This window comes from Saimiri boliviensis, chromosome 10, assembly GCF_048565385.1.
Source record: "Saimiri boliviensis isolate mSaiBol1 chromosome 10, mSaiBol1.pri, whole genome shotgun sequence".
In the NCBI taxonomy this organism is placed as follows: Eukaryota; Metazoa; Chordata; class Mammalia; order Primates; family Cebidae; genus Saimiri; species Saimiri boliviensis.
Genome location: NC_133458.1, coordinates 121,693,707 through 121,713,990, shown reverse-complemented (window position 1 = coordinate 121,713,990; position 20,284 = coordinate 121,693,707). Strand labels below are relative to the sequence as shown.

Genomic DNA, 20,284 nt, shown 5'->3' with positions numbered 1-20,284 from the left:
ACATAAAGATACTCCAACATTGACTTGGCTTCCAGCTTCAGAATGGGGACTGTTGAAAAGAGTTGCCTGTTACTGTCTTTTGCTGGAAGAGGGATGCTTTATCATCTGATGCTCAGCACGGTGAAAACCCAGCACTTCTCTGTGGCCTCTGCTTGCTTTCCTTTTATTTCATGACTCTAGCTGTCCGTTACCTTGTAATTTAAGAGAGGTTATTGAAAGTCCATCTTAGCCATCTGTCTACCTCTAAGCAACCAAATCAAAAGTACAGAAACATCAGATTTTCACTGTGGATTACAAATTCATTGAGCATCTTCTATATGATAACTCTTCAATATTACCCCATGCCTGTGAAGTAGATGTTATAATCACAGCTCTTCACATGAGGAAACTAGATAGGTCTGAGATCAGATATTTAGTTGATGGACAAACTGGCATATGAGTCACTGGATGTGATGCTCTTTTTACATATGCAGCATGCCAGTGCCAATATGGAGGTTTTCAGCCAGTGGCAATTTTGCCTTGCCGGGACATTTGACAATCTCTGGAGACACTTTTAGTTGTCACAGGGGAAGCTATGTGGTGTAGCGGAGCAAGCAACAGGCTTATAAATGTGAGATCATCTATAGAGCGTGTATCTCATTCCCCAGCTCTGCAGGGGAGGTCTGATCACCCCCTTTAACACACAGAAAACCGAGGCTCGGAAAAGATAAATCACTTCCTCAAGATCGCGTGGTTAGCAATCATTGGAGTTGGAAATGATATTAAGGCCTCCTCATCCCAAACTAGAGATTTTCTCCTTTATCATAACAAACCCTGGGTCCTTGTTTTTCTCATCAAAATTTAGACTTCTAGTTTACCTGAACATTATTTAGCTTGCTCAGTGGTTCTCAAGTGATAACATGCATCGGATTTGCAGGAGGGCTTGTGGAAGCAGATTGCCAGACTCCATAGAATTTCTGATGGGGCCCTGGTGGGGCCTGTGAATTTGCTTTTCTAGCAAGCACCTGGGGAATGCTGCTGCTGCTGCTGGACCGGGACCACACTGAGAACCACTGAGTTAGGTCCCAAGTGGGTTCTTTCTTCTTCCCTTCTGAGTCTTCTCCTGCCTCCTTTTTGCCTTTCCTCCCACCCCCCCTGCCCTACTGTCTGGGGACATGAAGAGTGCTGAATTTGCAGCCTGGCTCCCATGGACAGGCTAAGGCTGACAGGCTGGTGAAATATTAGTGGAACATGTGAAACCGCCAGCCTTACGCAGGCTCACTGCAGAGCGCAGCCGATTACATGTGTTACTGCTCCAAGTGTTCCTTCCAGTCTCCTGGGAGTGAATTAAAATCCTTTGCTGGTGACACAGGCGGGTGGACTGGTTCTGGGTCTAGTCTAATCTGGGTCAGAGAGCACGAGCTGATCTGTCATCTGAAACACTGAAACCACTCCCAGGCGTCTCCTGGGGGAGAGTGGCTGCCCTCTGTGCTGGAGGCAAACGGGAGGAGGTACAGATGGAGGCCTGTCCCTGTCCCATTGTCTGGCAGCTGCTCTCCTTGCAGGGTGGTTGATGTAGGCAGCAGTAGGTGGTCTGCATAAGGGGCTGGGAAACCAGGCTTCCCACAGCCCTGGGGGTTCCCTCCAATTTATTACCTCTGAATACTTGGAACATCTGATGTGCCAAAGGTCCAGGAATTTGTGATGAATGTACAATGAGGACATATGCTGTGCTCAAACTAGCAAAAGAGGCCAAGGAGGGGAATCTGGAAACTAGTATTTATTGAAACTGATTATGTGCCAGGCATTATGTTCAGTGCTTTACAATCATCTCATTTAATCTTCATTACAGTCTTGCAAGTTAGATATTCCTACTCATGTTAGGAAAGTGGGGTTTCAAGAAGCTAAATAACTTTCCTAAGCCCATCAACCTTGAAATTGGATGAGCCATGGTTTCAGCCCAAGGTTATCAGACCCCAGCAGCTGTTATCTTTCCATTTAATGAGAGAGAGAGAGAGAGAGAGAGAGAGAGAGAGAGAGAGAGAGGAGAACGAACTTGAAGATTTGAGGTTCAGAGGAGGTGAAAATGCCTTATGACTTGTGATTTACTAGGCAGTTACTAGGCCAGTTTTGACTTTAGCCTACCTTCCTCAAGTAATTTTTGTGTGTGTGTGTGACACAAAGTCTCGCTTTGTTGCCAGGCTGGAGTGCAGTGGCATGATCTCAGCTCACTGCAACCTCTGCCTCCCGGGTTCAAGTGATTCTCCTGCCTCAGCCTCCCGAGAAGCTGGGACTACAGGTGCACACTACCACGCTCAGCTAATTTTTGTATTTTAATAGAGATGGGGTTTCACCATGTTGGCCAGGATGGTCTTGATCTCCTGTCAAGTAATTTTGAAAGAACATGTCTTCCTTCTTTTGCTTGGTGCAGAGAAATTTAGAACAAGAGGAAATAATGCATCAGTACATGCTGTAAGAAGTTTGCTTCCATCGTTAGGCAAGTGACTTGTGGAGTGAATATTCCCCTTAGAGCTGTAGGGGGCACAGTAAACCCCAAAATGACTGAAGAAATTTTAGAAGAAGGACATACAGGACATTAGGACGTTGAGACTTGATCAGGGGAGTGAAGCAATTTGTTCTCTCAACTGAAGTTTACCATCTCTTCTTATCATAGTAGATAAAAATGGAATGCCACTGCTTTTTCTCTTTTTATGAGTAGGAAAAACAAATCAGTGTGCTCCCTATAGTTTCCCTGACTTATGAAAATAAAATCTGAATGGTATTTTTGATTTCATCCTAGCCCAGAAAGCCATTTAAGAAACATGAGCTCAAGGGATTTGTCAACCCAGTCTCTCTGTGGTCTGCAATGCCTGAGTTTTAATTGCAAGTAGAAAGGGCACTTGAATTGGCAAGACATTTTTAGTATTCATTCATCTTGAGCAAATTGTGACATCCATGGAGTGGGAAGAACCAAGCATTTAAACCGCTTCTGGGATAATTGGCCTTGACCTCCGTAATTTCATAGTATGCTTAGTGGTACCTGCAGTCAGCCTGAGTTCCAGAGCTTGTCATTTGAAATCAGACCCAATCCACAACATCAGTAATGATACCTTTCTTTCTTCAATGCCTGTAAAGCATTTTTGGTGGCATTATCTCATAGAATCCTTAGAACAACTCTGTAAAGGAGATATTTTCATCTTTAATTTATAGACAAGGACACCAAACCTTGAAAAGATCACACAGTTTGTCAGGGGCAAAGTCTCCACTCAAACCTAAACTGCTGAGTCGTATCTGAGTGCTGGTTTACTATATTCCTATCTACCTCTTTGTTCTGTAAATTCGACTTTGATCTTTGAACTTAGTGATTAGGTTGTGTTTAAAATAGCTTTTCCCTGATATAAAATGAACACATATTCTTAATGAAAATACAGAAACATCAGTAAGAGAAATAGAACTCTGTCCCTTTAAGACAATCACTGTCAAGATTGCACTGCACTTTTTCCTATGCCTGCTAAATCAGCAGGTTTTCAGTTTGACCGAGTATAAGTTGTGTGTGTATCTTTCAGTTTTGTTTCACCAGGAGCACCCAGCACAGTATCTGGGGTCCTTAAAGTTGCCCCAGGATGGATGGAGGGAGAGAAGGATGAATGCATGTGTTCACAGGCTTGTATGGGGCACCAAAGAATTAGAAGACATTGTCCCTGCCCTTGAAACGCTTGCCATCTAAACATGAGGAGACCAGGCATTTATTCCTGTGGCAAGTTTTTGGAACAACTAACAGAAACATAAGGAAATACTTACACCTGAAGTTAATAATGTAGTGTGAGTGTCATATGCCAGTGCTGGGATTGAGCAGCATAAATCAAGACTGGTCAGGGGAGAGCTCCTGGGATGCATAGTATTTAGTTAAATGTTGAGAGCAACAATGCTTGTGGTTGACAGAGAAGTGTATGGCTGTCACTGGTCTCTTCCAAAATGATAGACTACGGAAAAGTAACTGTGTCACGATTACTTGAGAACCGGAAATTACTTATATTCCAGCAGTTTTCCTTTGGTGTTTGTGTTTCTTGAGCGAGAGCATAGTTCATCTAGTGGTCCAAAGAAATCTATTCTTTTAGCACTTTTATCGAAAATATAAAAGTGGAGCCGGGCATGGTGGTCACGCCTATAATCCCAGCACTTTTGAGAGGCCAAGGCGGGAGATCGTCTGAGGTCAGGAGTTCGAGACCAGCCTGGCCAACGTGGTATAAAATCCCGTCCTTACTAAAAACACAAAAATTAGCTAGGCATGGTGGCGAGTGCCTGTAATCCTGGCTACTCAGAAGGCTGAGGCAAGAGAATCACTTGAACCTTGGAGGTGGAGGTTGCAGTAAGCTGAGATCACACCATTGCACTCCAGCCTGGGTGACAAGAGTGAGACTCCATCTCAAAAAAGAAAAGAAAATATAAAAGTGGCTCATGTTTCTGAAGACTGCTACTTTCTAATCATTTGGAGAAATACAAAAGGAAATGAAAATGGCTGCTTTACAGTTGGCTTTGGGTAAAAGAAATACTGCAAGCTAACTAATTTACAGATTAAATATCTGAGTGTTAAGGAAGAGGTCAGCTTTGTTGCTTTTAGAAGAATGATTTACGGTTCTACTTAGCTTTTAAAGTCCTGCTGTGACATTTGGGAACACGCTTTTCCATTGATAAGTAATACCATAGTGTTCAGGGAACAATAGCATGAGTTTGGCCAAATCACTATTCATGATGTTTATTTAACAGATAAAGGAGTCAGGTGGTATTTTCCATCAGTGTACTATGCAATACTACAAAATGAACAGCTCCAAGATTTAGCATAGAAAATGAGAAATTCCCAGGGAAAACTCTAGGTTGGCAGTTTGGAAAGACCATCCAATTGAGGGAATCAGCTGGATTCCTTCAATTCCTTTTCCTTTGGTCTTCATGATTCAGTGGAACGAGCATGGCCTTTCATGTCAGATCTGTGTTTAAATCTCAGCTCTACCATTTTCTAGAAGTGGGGCTTTGGAGATGTTCCTTAACCTCCACAAGCCTGTTTTCTTATCTTTTAAGTGAAGTTAATGATAGCCATGTCAGAGGATTGTTGAGAGAATGAAAATAGTTATTGCGTGGAGGGACTTACACAAAACTCAGTGCCTAGTGGTCACTAATATATCCATTCATTCAACAAACATTTGGCATTGTACTAGATGCTGGGGAATACGAGAATGATTAAAGCAGTCTGTGTCCTTGTAGATTCAACAGTTTAGTAAGGAAGGGAGACAAAAAATAAAAGTAAGCAAATATATATGAACATCATAAATGTAGCCAAATGTCATAAAGGGAGTAAAGGCTGAGATGGAGAATACTTGGGGTAAAAATGTGAAATTACTTCACATAGGATAGGACAGGGAATGCCTTTCTGGGCAGATGACTTTAAGCAGAGACCTAAAGCATGAGAAAGAGCCAGCTATGAAAAGAGTTGGGGGTAAAGCACTCTAAGAAGAAGGAGTTGCATGTGCAGCAGCCCTGAGGCAGGAGATGGCTGGGAGTGTTCCAGGAACTGAGCAGATGAATGGTTCCAAAAGGTGAACCATGAGGGAGGAACCTGGAGAGCAAAGAGGCAAGGCACTAGAGATGAGGTAGGAGAGATCAGCGGGATGGATCTCGCGTGACCTTGGTAGAGAGTCTGAATTTTATTCTAAGTACCATTTAATCATTGATTTTCTTCCCTCTCCAGCATAATTTCAACAAGTATCTAGCACCAAGGACCTGCTGGCTGTCATCAGTGTTACAGAAATTTTAAGGAATATACTTCAAGGATTAGGGAATAAATACTAAGGTGGCAGAAAAGTGCATCCTGCTGTGAGGCTAAGGCCCTGGAGCCTGCAGCGAGGGCCCACTGCTCCAGCATTTGTTGCACGAATTGACAGCAGATCAGAGCTGCAGGGGCCTGGAACTCCCCCAGTCTTTCCCCCCTTGATTTGATAGGCAGGGCAAGGTATCTGTATAAAGCATAGTCTTAAGGAAACTAGGAGAAAGATTTATTTTCTGGCATTTATTTTCTGAAGTGCAGTGGCGATAATCTTGGCTCACGGCAACCTCCACCGCCCTCCCCGCCCCGGCCTTCAAGCAATTCTCCTGCCTCAGTCTCCCAAGTAGCTGGGATTACAGGTGCCTGCCACCATGCCCAGCTAATTTTTGTATATTTAGTAGAGATGGGGGTTTCACCATGTTGGCCTGCCTGGTCTCGAACTCCTAACTTCAGGCCATCTGCCCACCTTGGCCTCCCAAAGTGCTAGGATTACAGGCATGAGGCACTGCTCCCAGCCTATTTTCTTATTTGATGTTCATGATATTCCTGAGAAGTAAGAAGACAAGCAGTGTTATTCTCATTGCACCAATGGGAAAAGAGAAGCCCAGATAATTCTTGGCTCTCCCACAACATTAGCAAGAGAGTGGCAAAGCTTGTAATAGGAACAGAACTCTCTGCCTCCTCCCTAGGGCTCTTCCCATGTATTTGACAGCTTCTAGTTTAACATCGTAACAAGTGTTTATGATTCTTAAAGTCAGACCAACCTGCTTCAGATTCCAGCTCTGTTATGTGCCCTCAGATGAGTTACTAAATCTCTCTGAATCTAAGTTTTCCCACCTGTAAAATGGATATAATAACATCAGCCTCATGTGGTGGTGGTTTTTAGAACTTAAAATAAGATCAAATAGATTACAATCTAATAGAGAGGACAAGATTGTCAATAAGTGTGTTTTCTTTCCTTATTTTTGCTTCCCTCTTCCATTATATTGGCATTACTGACTTAGCAACTTTTGGAAGGTAGAGAGAGGAAGTAGTCATTATAAACAGCCATGAAGTATATTTTTGTGTATTTAATTTTCAATGCAGAAAGTCCTAGTTAACAGTATTAATCTTGTCTCTAAATCTCTCTTATATTTAGATATGAAATTGGCTCTACATGGGCTGTTTGGCAAAGCAAAAGAGGACAAGGATGCTTCAAAACAGTGTGGTCCACACAGACCTGTGTCTCTTTGGCTTTTTGGTATTAAATATGATGCCACATTTCATGAGTGCTCTAGCTCATGAACTCAACTAAGCACAGGTCCTTAAATTATAATATGATGTTTTTCTTCCTTGTCTCTATCTGAAGGAGTGGAAAATAATTTTTGTATCTCAACAACTGTATGTACCAGGATCTGAGGGACCAGCTAACCCGGGCACCAGAGATTCATGAAATTCATATGATGGCCTTGTCTGTGAATACAGTTCCTATATACAAGATATAATAACACATCTCTACAGAGCTGACCTACTGAATGCCTGCACGTGTTTCTAATTTACATGGGATTGTTCTCCCAGTAGATTCCGTTCTCCCTTAAAAAACACAAACGTACAAACACAAAATTTGATTTAAATGAAACAGACACCTTAAGAATCTTAACAAGTAGAGCTGACCTTTGAACATAATTGTACAAAACTGCAGTGTGCTCCCCAAATGTTGCCAGGAGGCCTTAGACATATCGATGGATGACAACCCCCTTCATGTACTTCCGTAGGCACAGATATTAGATCCAGAAGGGAACAAATTCCATGAGACCCAGGGCAAAGCTGACCTGGCCAAAATCAAGTGACGCTGCCTTTCCCACTGTGCCAGGCTGTCATCAAGAGCCCTTCTTCCTGGAAACTTGCACTGTGCACTTCCTCTCATTTGACAGTAGCAAGGCCTTTCAGTGTGGAGATCATGGGGTGTGGCCCTTCTGTGAAAACAGAACATCTGTGTATAGTAACATATGCATACATACGCAGGTGCATACTTAGACACATGCAGCCATCCATGCATGCATGTTCTCTTTAAGAGTCTAGGTTTACTGCAATGCCACAGATAGATTTGAGGGAATAGGATAATAGAACAAAACATAGTAACTCTATCATGAGGGCAATTTAACATTTTGCTGAAGAGACATTGATATCTTAAAATGGCTTGAGTCATCTTTTGGCCATCCTTTCTCATGGTATTGACCAAGGACAAAAGTATTCCTTAAGGGAAACCACTTGTCCAGGATTGGCAGATCCATAGACAGAAGTGGATTAGTGGCTTCTGGGGGCTGGGGGCAGCAGGGAATGCGGAGGGACTACTTAAAGGGTAGGATTGCTTTTTAGGGTGATGAAAATGTTCTGCAATTAGATTGTGGTGATGGTTGCACAACTTTGTGAATGTACTAAAAGACCCTGAATAGTACACTTTAAAATGGTAAAATGGCAAGTTTTATGTTTTGTAACTTTTACCTCAATTGAAAAAAAAAAAAAAAAAAAAAGAGGGAAGACAAATTAAGAGTTAAACCCTGGACAAATGTCAGCTTTCCTAAGTGTTAGGGAATGGCAGGGATGGGGTTGGGAAGCTGCCAGCTGCATCATGGAGATTGCTAAGAGGGGCTCCTGAGGCCTGGGGCAGGGCCAGGGAGGAGTGTGGTTTGATTCCAGCATTGGAGAGAGGGAGGTGAATAACATGAGGGGCAGGTCTGGTGGGAATGTACTCATGCAGTGTGGACACAGGTGTGTTCTGGAAAGCACCCATTTACCTTTCCTTTGCTGCTGCCTCGTGCTCACCTGCCCCAGTTTGGCTGGCTTTTCTGACTCTGAGTGAGGTTCTGGAGACTAATAGCAGTGACTGCTCCCTCAAATGCTTAGGACAGATGTCTCAAAGCACATCTTCTGTTTTTCTTTGCCTGGGAGAGAATACAGGCTAGAGGGGTTCCAGCTCTGACCAGGTGGTGTTGCTCTTGTGTCTATAAAAATGCCATGGGATCACCCCAATAGCCTGTGACTTGTGAAGCTCGAGGTGACAACTTTCCTGATTTCTTGTGGCCAGAGCCTTACCCACACAAGCTGACTCAGTATGTACTTCATCTTGATAAGTGAGCACAGTGTGACTTTTGAGTTCAGTTCAAGAAGAAACTGGTTTATTCCTAAAGTTAATCAAGTTACTTTTTTAACTTGGGGAACTAGAAAGTTGGGGATGAGTAACTCACGTGGATTTTTTTTAAATCAAGCTTTCCTTAAAAAGTTCATGTTAGGCCCAAATTTGGAAGTGCCATGTAAAAAGATTTTTATTTTGCTCATATAAGAAGACTGAAATGGTCTCCTGTGGCATAAACTCTTTTGTCTCAGAAAACACTCAGTCATGAATGCTATGAATTTCTATATCGGAAAATCTGAATCATCCTGGGATCCACACGAATTCCTTGATGAAAATGTGAAATTAATTTTGTACTAAATAAAACTTGAAAATGGTTTCAATTACAAGAGGAAAAAAAATGTGAAACAGTAATTCCACTGTATCAGATTCTTGTTTTATTAATTCTGAATTTTGAAAAAAAAATTACCATTTTCTACATACTCCTTTAAGATGTTGAGATTGTGGACATCAGGGGTCATGGGGATACTTAATACAAGCCTCCTGCCATCTTATAAAGTGTCTGTGAATGCTTTGAAGTTGGGGGAAAGTAGAGGAAGAAACAAACATTTATGGCGCATCCGTCACATGCCATGATCTGGGCTGGGAAGTTTCACGTATGTTGTTCTCTCATCTAATTCTCCTGTCTGAGATAAATATCGTTATCTCCTTTTGTTTTAAGTGCAAAATAGAAGCTCAAAGAGATCATAGAAGATATTAAAAATGACATAACTTGTAAGTGGCAGGGTGGAGGGGGACCCAATTATCCCAGATCTACAATGCTCTAAAGCCCATTTTAATTTGAAATCACACAACCAATCATTGAGGAAACCCAGGGGATACGTTCCCCACCCCACAACAAAGGCCTTTCTCTGGAACCCCTCTCTCTCTGCCTGGGATCACTCACCTTAAATTTGGCCCGAGTTTCTAATCTTATGCATCATATTTGTGTCCACACTTAGTAGAACCTTCTGGAAAGAATCTCCATGATGTGTGAGGAAGTGTGACCTGGGGTACAAAAGTCAGCAAAACACAATATGACTTGCCAAGAGTTATGCATGAACTTTGCAATACTTGGCCTCATTGTCTTCCACTTAAAATGGCAATAATAATTATATTTGAGCTTAGGGGCTATTGCATGGGTTCAAGTCGGGTTAAGTGTCTAGCACTGAGCCTCGCTTAAACAAGAAAATAAAAATAGATTCATTCTCTTCCCACTGCTACCTCCAGTTTTTGGTAGGAGCCAGATGGCGAACATTCCTAGGGGCATTGAAGGGTGAGATAGAATTAGAGGGCAGACAGCAATTGGGGGTTTTCTTCTACCAGATGCTACCAAAATCTTGGTGTACTCATCTAGGGGTGTGTGTGTGTGTGTGTGTGTGTGCGCGCGCACGTGTGCGCATACATGCATACATTTGAATTTTAAAATTGAAAACGAGTACATTATAGCTTCTATTAGATTAATTTGAAAACATTAATTTGTAGTAGAATTTTACTGTGGGCAGTGTGAGGCCTGAGTGGAAATGGCTTCTTTTGTCCCACGTTAAATGTGATACCACTTGAGGTCCTGGTCATAAATGGATCCATATCAGAGGAAGAAATGGGAAACATTTTCCTTGCTCTGACATTCAACTCTGCTGTTGGTTAAAGGAAACCCTTTCTGAGGAGCCAGCTTGTCCAGAATAAAATGGAAGTCTGTATTGTTAGAGTCAGAACAAAGATACCTCATTGCAGGTGTGGAAGGTTCCTCACTCAGGACTGACAATTGAGAAAGAGCTAGTGAATGCTGGTGCGTGTGCAGATGAAGAGACCCAAATAGGCTGAGCTCAGAGGGCTCCAGTGTGTAGTTTTACCAATGGTCTTGGACCTGAGAGTGCTAAGCACTGACCTGCCTTGGCTTTTCTAAACCATTCAGAGCATTTTTACTCATGGCCTCTGATATGGTTTGGGTCTGTGTCCTCACCCAGATCTCATGTTGAATTGTAATCCCCTGTGTTGGAGGTGGTGGCTGGTCGGAGGTGATTGGATCATGGGGGCAATTTCTCATGAATGATTTAGCACCATGCCCCTTGGTTAGGATAGTGAGTGTGTGAGTTATCATGAAATCTGGCTGTTTAACAGTGTGGAGTGCCTCCCTCCACCCTTCCTCCTATTCTGGCCATGTAAGACGCGCCTGCTTCCTCTACATTTTCTGCCATGACTGTGAGTTTTTTTGAAACCTCCCTAGAAGCTGAGCAGGTGCCAGTATCATGCTTCCTGTACTTCAGCAGTCTGTGGAACTGTGAGCCAATTAAACTTCTTTTCTTTATAAATTACCCTGTCTCAGGTATTCCTTTATAGCAATGCAAGAATGGAGTCACGCAGCCTCTCGTGTTTCCCTGGAAGGCATGTGAAAGGACAGAGGAGAAAAATACCATCTTAAATCTGAATTTTCAGGATGTACTTGGTACTAGGCTTTACTTGGTTCCCAGGGCTACTCCAGAAGTATATCATATTATTCTTCCCATTTTGCTGGTAAGGAAACTAAGTTTCTGTTGGCTGTATGCTTTTTCTCGATAGATGTGTCTGTTTGTGAATTATTATAGTATGTTGAGGAGAGTTAGAATAAAAGAGAGCTGAGAAAATGATTCATTTGGAGCCATACATGGATACAGGAGAAAAGCAAAACAAAACATTCAACACATAAAGGAAACATAATTTGTCATTGGGAGTGAGGGAATATCTATTGTTTATGACTAAGCATGATACCACAGAGGTTGTGTCCCCTAATCCAGTCCTGAATTCTGAATCACTGTGTGATCTGGTCATTTGCCTATATAGCAAGTTCATTATTTTGCAACTTAGAAAATGTTAGGGAGCCATCGGAATGATCCAGATCCACTTAGGTTTGGCAAATCTGTAAACTTTCAAGTACACTGAAAACAAACCCAAACAACAAAAGATAACAAGTGTTGACAAGGATATGGAGAAAAGGGAACCCTGTACATGGTTGGTGGAAATGTGAACTGATGCAGCCATTATAGAAAACAGTAGGTTCCTCAAAAAATTAAAACTAGTACTACCATACGATCTGGAAATTCTTCTGCTTGATATATATCCAAAGAAAATGAAATCAGTTCCTCAAAAAGATATCTGCATTCCTATGTTGATTGTAGCACTATTCACAATAGCCAAGACACGGAAACATCTTCTTGCCACTCTATGCCTATTGGCAAAGTGGTTTTCAGTCTGTGTTCCTGGAACTCCCATGGTTCCTTGGAGGATTCTCCATAGAGATCTTTTTGGAGGAAGGGTATGGTTAACTTGGAGGGGCTCTCAACGGTCTTTCCCTCATATTCTTCACCCTTGAAGGTCTCCACTTTAATCAGAACACCTCCACTTTTATTGCTTTTATGTACTGACTTTCTCCATTTGCTTTAGTTTGAAGCAGTTACATTGCAACTAACACTAATTTTTAAATCTAGGCTATGGGAATGGTAGCTCTTGGAATCCAATACAAAAAGCCCTCCCACAACGAGAATTACCTTAAGGTTAATGACTTGGAGAGTTTCACCTGAGGGGGTATGAGCAAAGATTTAGGGAAGCATGTTTCACTTTCCAAAATCATGTCAGCTTTCATGACTAAAGAACAAAACCATTGTGAACACAGAGCACATTAGAAAAAGAACAAAGTGTGGCAACACCACCAGTGAGATCAGACTGCGTTTAGCCACAGACTCACTGATTGGAGTTTTCTGACAAGGCAGACAGAGTCGTGGAAGGCTGCCAGGAAACTCTGGACATCAAATTGCTTTTGCTAAGCCAGCCCAGCGGTGTAGTTAAGAGCTGAGGAGTCCCAGGAGAGGGCTGGGAAAGGATCGGCCTCTGTTTCTTTACCCTTGATATGGGGCTTTTTCGATTAGGAAGTAGAGTGTAAAGGAAGTTATCGGGGGTGAAATCAACTCAGCAAGAAACCTTTTTAGACCAAAGCCCAAGGAAAACTAATAAAAGCAGTTGGACTGCTTCATGCTTATCATACATTGTGCATGTATGTAGATCAACTGGCTCTGCATCAAACACGGACACCCCAAAACAAAATCTCAGTTCTGCAAAAGGATTTCCAAGTCCCTGAAGGATGATAGCTGGGTTCTTTCAAGGAATAATGGCTATGTGAAACTCTACTACAAGCAAATATCTGACACACTAGTTCTAAATTAATGATTGAAATGAAATGCTGCTTATGGTATGAATTGGGGATTATATTCAGCTGGGAGAAACAGAGCCCCGCAAAGCAGAGCCCCTCACAAATGACTGGTTCTCTTTTTCTTAGGTAAGGAGCAGTCTGTAGCATGCAGCTATGATCATGAAGCTGTCCTCAGAGACATTGGGATCCAGATTCTTAGAGTTCTCTTGGCTTTGTTTATCACTAACCAATATTATTCTCACTTCTCCTCTGGCATCTTCCCCATGATCTAGGCAAGTAAAGGGGGTAGATGAGGCATGAAACAGCTGGAGACAGCTGAGTCTGTGCTCCGCCTTCTTCCTCTACTCCTGTCCCCACATTTTAAGGAGCTTTTCTGAAAACTTCATCCAATAACATCAGCTTATATAACTTCACTAAAACTATATTACACGCTATTCCATTTGCAAAGGAGGCATGGAAGTATTGCCTTCTAGCTGGGCATGGTGTTGTCTCCAACAAAAGTGAGACTCATTTCTAAGGAAGAAGGAAAGAGAACATACCAGTTGGACAACCAGAGGTGCCTATCAGAACTATCGGAAGATTTCCTCCTCCTGGCTCCTGGGGATCCATCCATATTACCTCCTGGTCTGCTCTATTCTACTCTTTACTGTATTCAGCTCTTGCTGTGACTTTCTTTTGCTTTTTTGTAACAGGCTCTGCTTTCTTTCTTGACCTCAGGTTCCTTACTGGAATACCACCCCACTCAAGTTTAGGTATCAGGCGCATCTCTTCTATGGCTAAAATGCTTACAAGTACAGCTCAGGCTGAGTCACACTGTTAAATTCAGGCCTTTGCAGATGAAGCAGTTGGTGCCAGGCTTGGGAGAACTCATTGGTGACTGGTGGGCTTCCTCGACGGTTTTGCTGTCATAAGGTCAAAGGTGCAGCAGTGCTGAGGTCATAGTTGGTTCACGTGTAGCTATTGTTCTACTGACACAGCTAAGACGTGACGCACTTCTCACCTCAGTTGCGCTAGAAACTGCTTTTATTAATTTCTTATGAGTTCTCTGGCTAAATCCCTGCAGCAGATGTTTAAAACTTACGATACCTTCCCAGAACTCTGATTGTATTCTTGCCCCCTTCTCAGTTGTAGGTGACCTCAAATCCTACTTTACAAAAAAATTTAAAAAGGTGGTCATATGACTTGATCTATGTCCTTTGTACCCCATGAATCACTATATTTTAACCCGTTCTCTTGTTTCATTTTGATTTGGAGAAATCTAGTCCCTTCTCTGTTCCATCGGTGGGTTCTTCCCATAGCTCTTGACGCCATCCCTGATGCCATCCCGCTTACTTCCTTAGTGCCCTGTATCACCATCCAGCCCTCTCTCTCTTGCATTTTCAGTCCCTTCATTTCAAGGGTGCCTTCTTATATGTTTATAGAACATGGCTACTCTGGTCTACATGAAGCTTCCCACTGTTCTGCTATCCCGTAAGCTCCTGCTTATTCTCTCCCTCCCTCCTTTTTCCAGCAGGCGGGCTCCATCCCTGCACCCCAGGGCCATCTCCTGATCTCCTGCGGATGGCTCTCTCCACACAGCACACATGAGTGACTTCTCTCTCTCTCTCTTTCTCTCTCTCCCTCTTTAGGTTCTAGTACGCAGTCCTTCCCTTTCACACTTAGGAGTGGTAAGTGCCTGGGAAACAAACAAACAAGAAGGAAATTTAAAAGTTAGCAATTGCTTGCTCTGACTTTGGAAATTATGAATTATTTTTAAAAATAATGTTTCTTTATTCTTGCATATACTTAAAAAAATTTTTTTTACACCAAGCTTGGGTTGCTTTATAAGTAGAAAAAGAACATAAACTTGGATAAATGTCCATCTATTTGGAAAAGCCAAAGCAAGAGAACAGAAGTCAGGAGCAGAGAGCTCAGACTTTTTTCTTTTGTAACTCACTCAATACCATTAGTCTGGGTTACTTCATTCATAAAATCTATAAAATGGGAACAGACCATACATCTCAGGGCTTTTATGAAGATTTAATAAATTAATCTGTGTTGGAGCCATTGTTAAATTATCTGTGGCAAGAACTAGTTTGTTTCTTTTCTTTAAAACAAAACAAAACAAAACAAAACTAAGTCCGTAGTCATTTCTATTTCTCTAGGTTTTTACCGAATGTCCTTTGTCTGTTCCAAGATTCCTGCCAGGATATCACATTGCATTTTCTCATCATGTATCTGTAGCTCCTCTTGGCTGTGACTGTCTCTCAGACTTGCCTCGTTTTTGATGACCTTGACGGTTTTGAAGAGTACTGGTCAAGTAATTTGTAGAATGCTCTATTGTTGGAGTTTGTGTGATTTTTTTTTCCATAAGAATGGAATTGGCTGGGTGCAGGCATAATGGCTCACACTTGTAAATCCAGTGTTCTGGGAGGTTAAGGCAGGAAGGTTGCTTGAGGCCAGGAGTTCAAGAAAAGCTTGTGCAACATAGGTAGGCCCTATCTCAAGAAAAATAAATTTTAAAAATTAGCCAGACTTGGTGATGTGCACTTGTATTCCTAGCTACTTAGGAGACTGAAGCAGGAGGATTGCTTGAGACCAGGAGCTTGAGGTTGCAGTGAGCTGCGACTGTGTCTACAGCCTGGGAAACAGAGCAAGACCCTGTCTCTATCATTTAAAAACAAACAAACAAACAAACAAACAGGATTAAGGATTATTAGCAGGAACACCACAGAGGTAAAGTGACATTTTTAGTACATTGTATTAAGGGCACGAACTATCAGCATGACTTGATCACCTGGCTGGAGTATTTGTTTCTTTTTTATTTCTATTTCACATAAGGTCCAGTTGTGGACAACACGGTTGATGCCACAAGCAACTCACCACGCAAGTTCAAGCAAACGAGGCCACTAGTCATTTGCTTGGAGGTTTCGGCCATGTCAAATTGCCATAGAGTGTCTAAATGCTTACTTTCAACTCTCCTAGTTATCCTAACACAGATGGGGAACAGTGGGCAGACAGGCCTGGGGCCGTGGCCACACTCTGAGTGGCATTGCCCTGCTGCACACATCGCGGGAGGTTTCAGTAAATAATTTTAAATTAAATCAGATGATTCAAAAACAAAAGGTAAATTTGGTTGGAATCTTGAAATTGTAGCAGTAAGAGTGGGAAGATATCTTGGTGATAATCCTTTGAATTCCTTGTTCTGCAGATGCAGAAGCTGTCTTGGTGCCACATGGAAGAGTCCTGGTGCCACCTTATGAGACTTTGGTGCCACATGGGAACTCAGTAGCAAGCTGATGCTAAGCCCAGGTCTCCTGTCCCCACCAGGGGTCTTCCCACCATCTGCTGCTAATCAGAATCATTTCAGGTCCCCCCACGGGGAATAGCAGTGAAGAACTCAGCTTGGCGGGGAAGAAGGAGGGGGCTTAGATCTACAGCAAAGCTCAATTTCTCCCTGACTTTCTAACCACTTGCTACCCCATTAAAACTTAAATGAACAGCTAAGAAACCCAAAATGTTTGAGGAGAGGCAGAGGGGGTTACTTGGATGTAACTGGGATTCTGATAATTAGAGGTAATTTACGCTTTCGGGATAAATAAGTTAGTCTCCCTTTGGCACAATTCCATCTGTTCTGTCTCACTCGGAGAGAATGAAATCCAGGGCTGAGGATGGAAAATGAATTAGCAAGGGACAGAGTCCTTCTCTCCTCTCCTTCCACTTCTACTTCCCTAGGAGGAAAAAAAAAAAAGAGAGAGAGACAGAACGGAGATGCGGGTGAAGGCCTAGAGAAACAAGAAGTCAGGAACGTAGAAGAGGTTTACTCATTTGACTCCTTTTTCTATGGAAATATATTTAGAATTAAATTAGACATGACATTTAGTAGACTCCCAGTGGAAAAATATTTTCTTATGATAGCTGAAGGGGCTCTGGGAAAATGGATGATGAGAGTCCTTGATGAAACAGTCTGGCAACCAGGCATGGCCCGGCCAGGCTACGGTGGAAAGATCATGTCGCACAGAGCAGTGGCTGAGGGGATTCTCGGCTTCCTGCTTCTTGGCCACCCTGTGCTTTTCTGTAAATTTTGAAGGTTTCAGGTTGAGAAGGGAAAGGTAGCATAAGAAGGTGACGTTATCTGCTCTTTCTTTATCTAGGAGAGCCTCCCTCATTAGTTGCTGAAATCCCATTACTTTATTTATTTATTTATTTATTTATTTATTGCTTTTGTTTTTGAGGCAGGGTCTTGCTCTGTCACCCAGGCTGGAGTGCAGTCATGCAATCATAGCTCATTGCAGCCTCACCCTCCTGGACACAAGTGATCTTCCTGCCTTGGCCTCTCAAAGTGCTGGCATTATAGGCACGAGCCACTGTGCCCAGCCCCTATTCATTCTTGAAGTTCCAGCTCAAACATTACATCCTATGAGAAGCCTAAGCCAGCTCTCCAGGCTAAATTAATAGCCCCATCCCACCCCCTGCTGTCTAGTGAACTGAATGTGTCTCTAGTCCAGCACTTCTAAGACTGCTTTTAACATTCATTTACATACAAGTGTCTATGGAGTGCTACTGTGTGCCAGGCACAGTGGTAAGGGCTTTATATAACTTCTTAGTATGAATCCTCAACAGGATCTGTCAGCAGCCGCCATCACCCTCCTTCTACAGGCAGGAAGCAGGGTCTCTGAGAGGCCCAGTGGTTTGCTTAGAGTGATAGGATCTGTAGAGGAGGGATTTCAACCCACGGTGCTTTTCTGTTGAGCTTTCTCCCTTCTCCTGGCTGAACTGCCTTAACCACCTCCAGCCCTGTGGATTATCTGCCTATCTAACTCCATCTGCAGCCCCCAGCCTCAGCTGCAGCCTCTTGGGAGCAGAATCCCCCCACCATCCATTGCCCTGTGGGTACCCCTTGGCCTTACCCCCAGTATTAACTAATGTCAGCTCAGTGCTTGAGCTCTCTCATGCAATTGCATGGCGGTAAAACCTTTGATTCTACACTGTAGCCAATACTACATGTATAAAAATAGCCAAGCAGTCAGGAAAATCCACAGTTGAGTGTTAGTGGCTGGTACATGATTTCCTTGACACTCAGGGCTTTTGTGGTTGAAAACAGAGCTTCTGAGTGCCAGCGGAGCCTTTTTCTTAAAGACTAAACTAAATAACATCAGTGCTGTCCATTGCAAGGCTTGCAACTTCTGACATCACTTGTTCACTCCTGGTCTGGGTAGCTCTGTGTTAGGTCAGAATCACAACCAAGCAGCTGACACAGCCTCTGCACAGCAAGGGTGCATTTGGGAGCCACTGGTTGCCTCTTTCTATTCCCTCTTGCCCAGGGACAAGCCCCAACTCCCAGAATTTTGAAGTAGCTCAAACAATGGAAAGATGTGCCTACAAAGGAAATGCAAACAAATGTTTAAAAAAAAAGATTTTTATTTGTGTGTGTGTGTGTGTGTGTGTGTGTGTGTGTGTGTGTGTGTGTGTGACTATGTGTTTATCTTATCAATTTTTATTGAGTTTCTTTACGCAGGCTTCTTTGGTAAAGTGGAGGTCTTTGAGGCAATGATTCATGGGGTCCTGGGGCCAGAAGGACCCTCATCATCAGAAACAGATTTGAAGATTCGAAAGACCTTACCTCTGAAAGGTATTTCTTGGCCATTCTCACACATTTCATTTTCCTCATGAAGTTACCAAGCTTTCTCCACACCAAAATCCTACTGGGATTTTAAGTGGAGTTACATTACATTCATAATTTAATTTGGAGAACTGGCCTCTTGTCAACAGTGTCTTCCCACATAAGAACATTGCGTGCCTTTCCATTTATTCATGTCCCTCAAACAGATTTTAAGTTTGTCTTCATGCAGGACTTTATTTCTTTAACTATCTTTCTCAAGGTTTTGTATTATTGTGGCTGTTGCTGGGATTAATGTTGAATTTATGCATGTACACCCCAACTGTTTTTAAAAAGGGGATTCCCGAAATTAAGAGGATAGATTAATTCTTGCTTCAGAGTTTCAGTCTGCATCACTTGATGGTTATATGCTAGTGGCAGTAGGGGCCTGGTACCCTTGTAGGAATTGGGGATCATGAGAAGGATCAGTAGTTAGAGGGTCCTTAATTTTCAAAGTCAAGGTAAATCTGTGTCAGGTACTTCCCAAAACTCAGTGCCTTCCACAATCATTTATTGTTGAGCATACATCTGCAGCTTGGCTCCAGTTGTCTGGATTTGGCTGGGGTCTTCTGCTTTAAGTTGTGGCCGCTGAGGTTACAATGGGCTTGCCATGCTTCTCAGTTAAGTTCTATGCAAGATGGTATAAGAGGTCAGGTGGAAATTAAAGTCTCTTAAGATCTGGCCATAGAACTGTTACATGGTCACCTCTGTAAGTCACGTGGCTGAACTCAAAGCCATAGGGCAGTGTGGTGGCTTTAGCTCAGCTGAAACTGTGCTTCCAAGAATGCCCTGCTCTTTGTGGATGTGAAGTAGGGTTGGCTGAAAGAAATTTGCAAAAGCTCTGGAAGGTGGAAGTGAGGCCATGGTCATGTCTATGCAGTTGCGGTCACTGGTGAGGGCCTGCCTGCTCGCCTTGTTGGCGTGGGGGCAGCAGCCAGCTCACAACCTCCTTTAGCTCCCACCAGATCTCCTTCAGCTTATTCAGATCATGGGCAGTGTTCATGGGCCACTCCATGGCAAAATGCACCAGCTTTTCTGCAGTTCTGTGTGAGTGTTGGAGGCTTGGAGGCAGTGAGACTCCCATGTGGCATCTGGCTCATCCTGTGGCCTCTGGTTTACCACTGCTCTTCCTCCCTTCACATCCAGCTTCCCTTCCTGTCTGCCAGCCCTCAGGTCTAGAGGCAAGGACAACATCCTGAAATGGGCTGCTTACCCCACCCTCAAGATTACATAAGGTCTGATCTCTGTAAGAAATACAATGTGCCTCTCACCATGATTCTGTTTCTCTGGTTAAAACCCTACCGATGGAGGCAGGGAGGTGCACTCAGCCACAGTGAGGCCAGAGCAGGGAGCAGTGAAGGACTGGGACCAGTATTTCTCTCTACTGTGATTATGACATTGTCCTTACAATGATATGCACGCACATACAGACCCTTTCTGAATATTTTTTTTAAGGTTTAAGGCAAATGGGTTTCCAATTCACTTTCAGAACACAGCAGGTCTAATAATCAATAA

At 42.9% G+C, this 20,284-nt stretch overlaps 1 pseudogene; it reads left to right on the top strand.

Moving 5' to 3' along the window:
• Positions 1-20,284, top strand: part of LOC141580135 (uncharacterized) — a 64,488-nt pseudogene extending 44,204 nt beyond the window's left edge.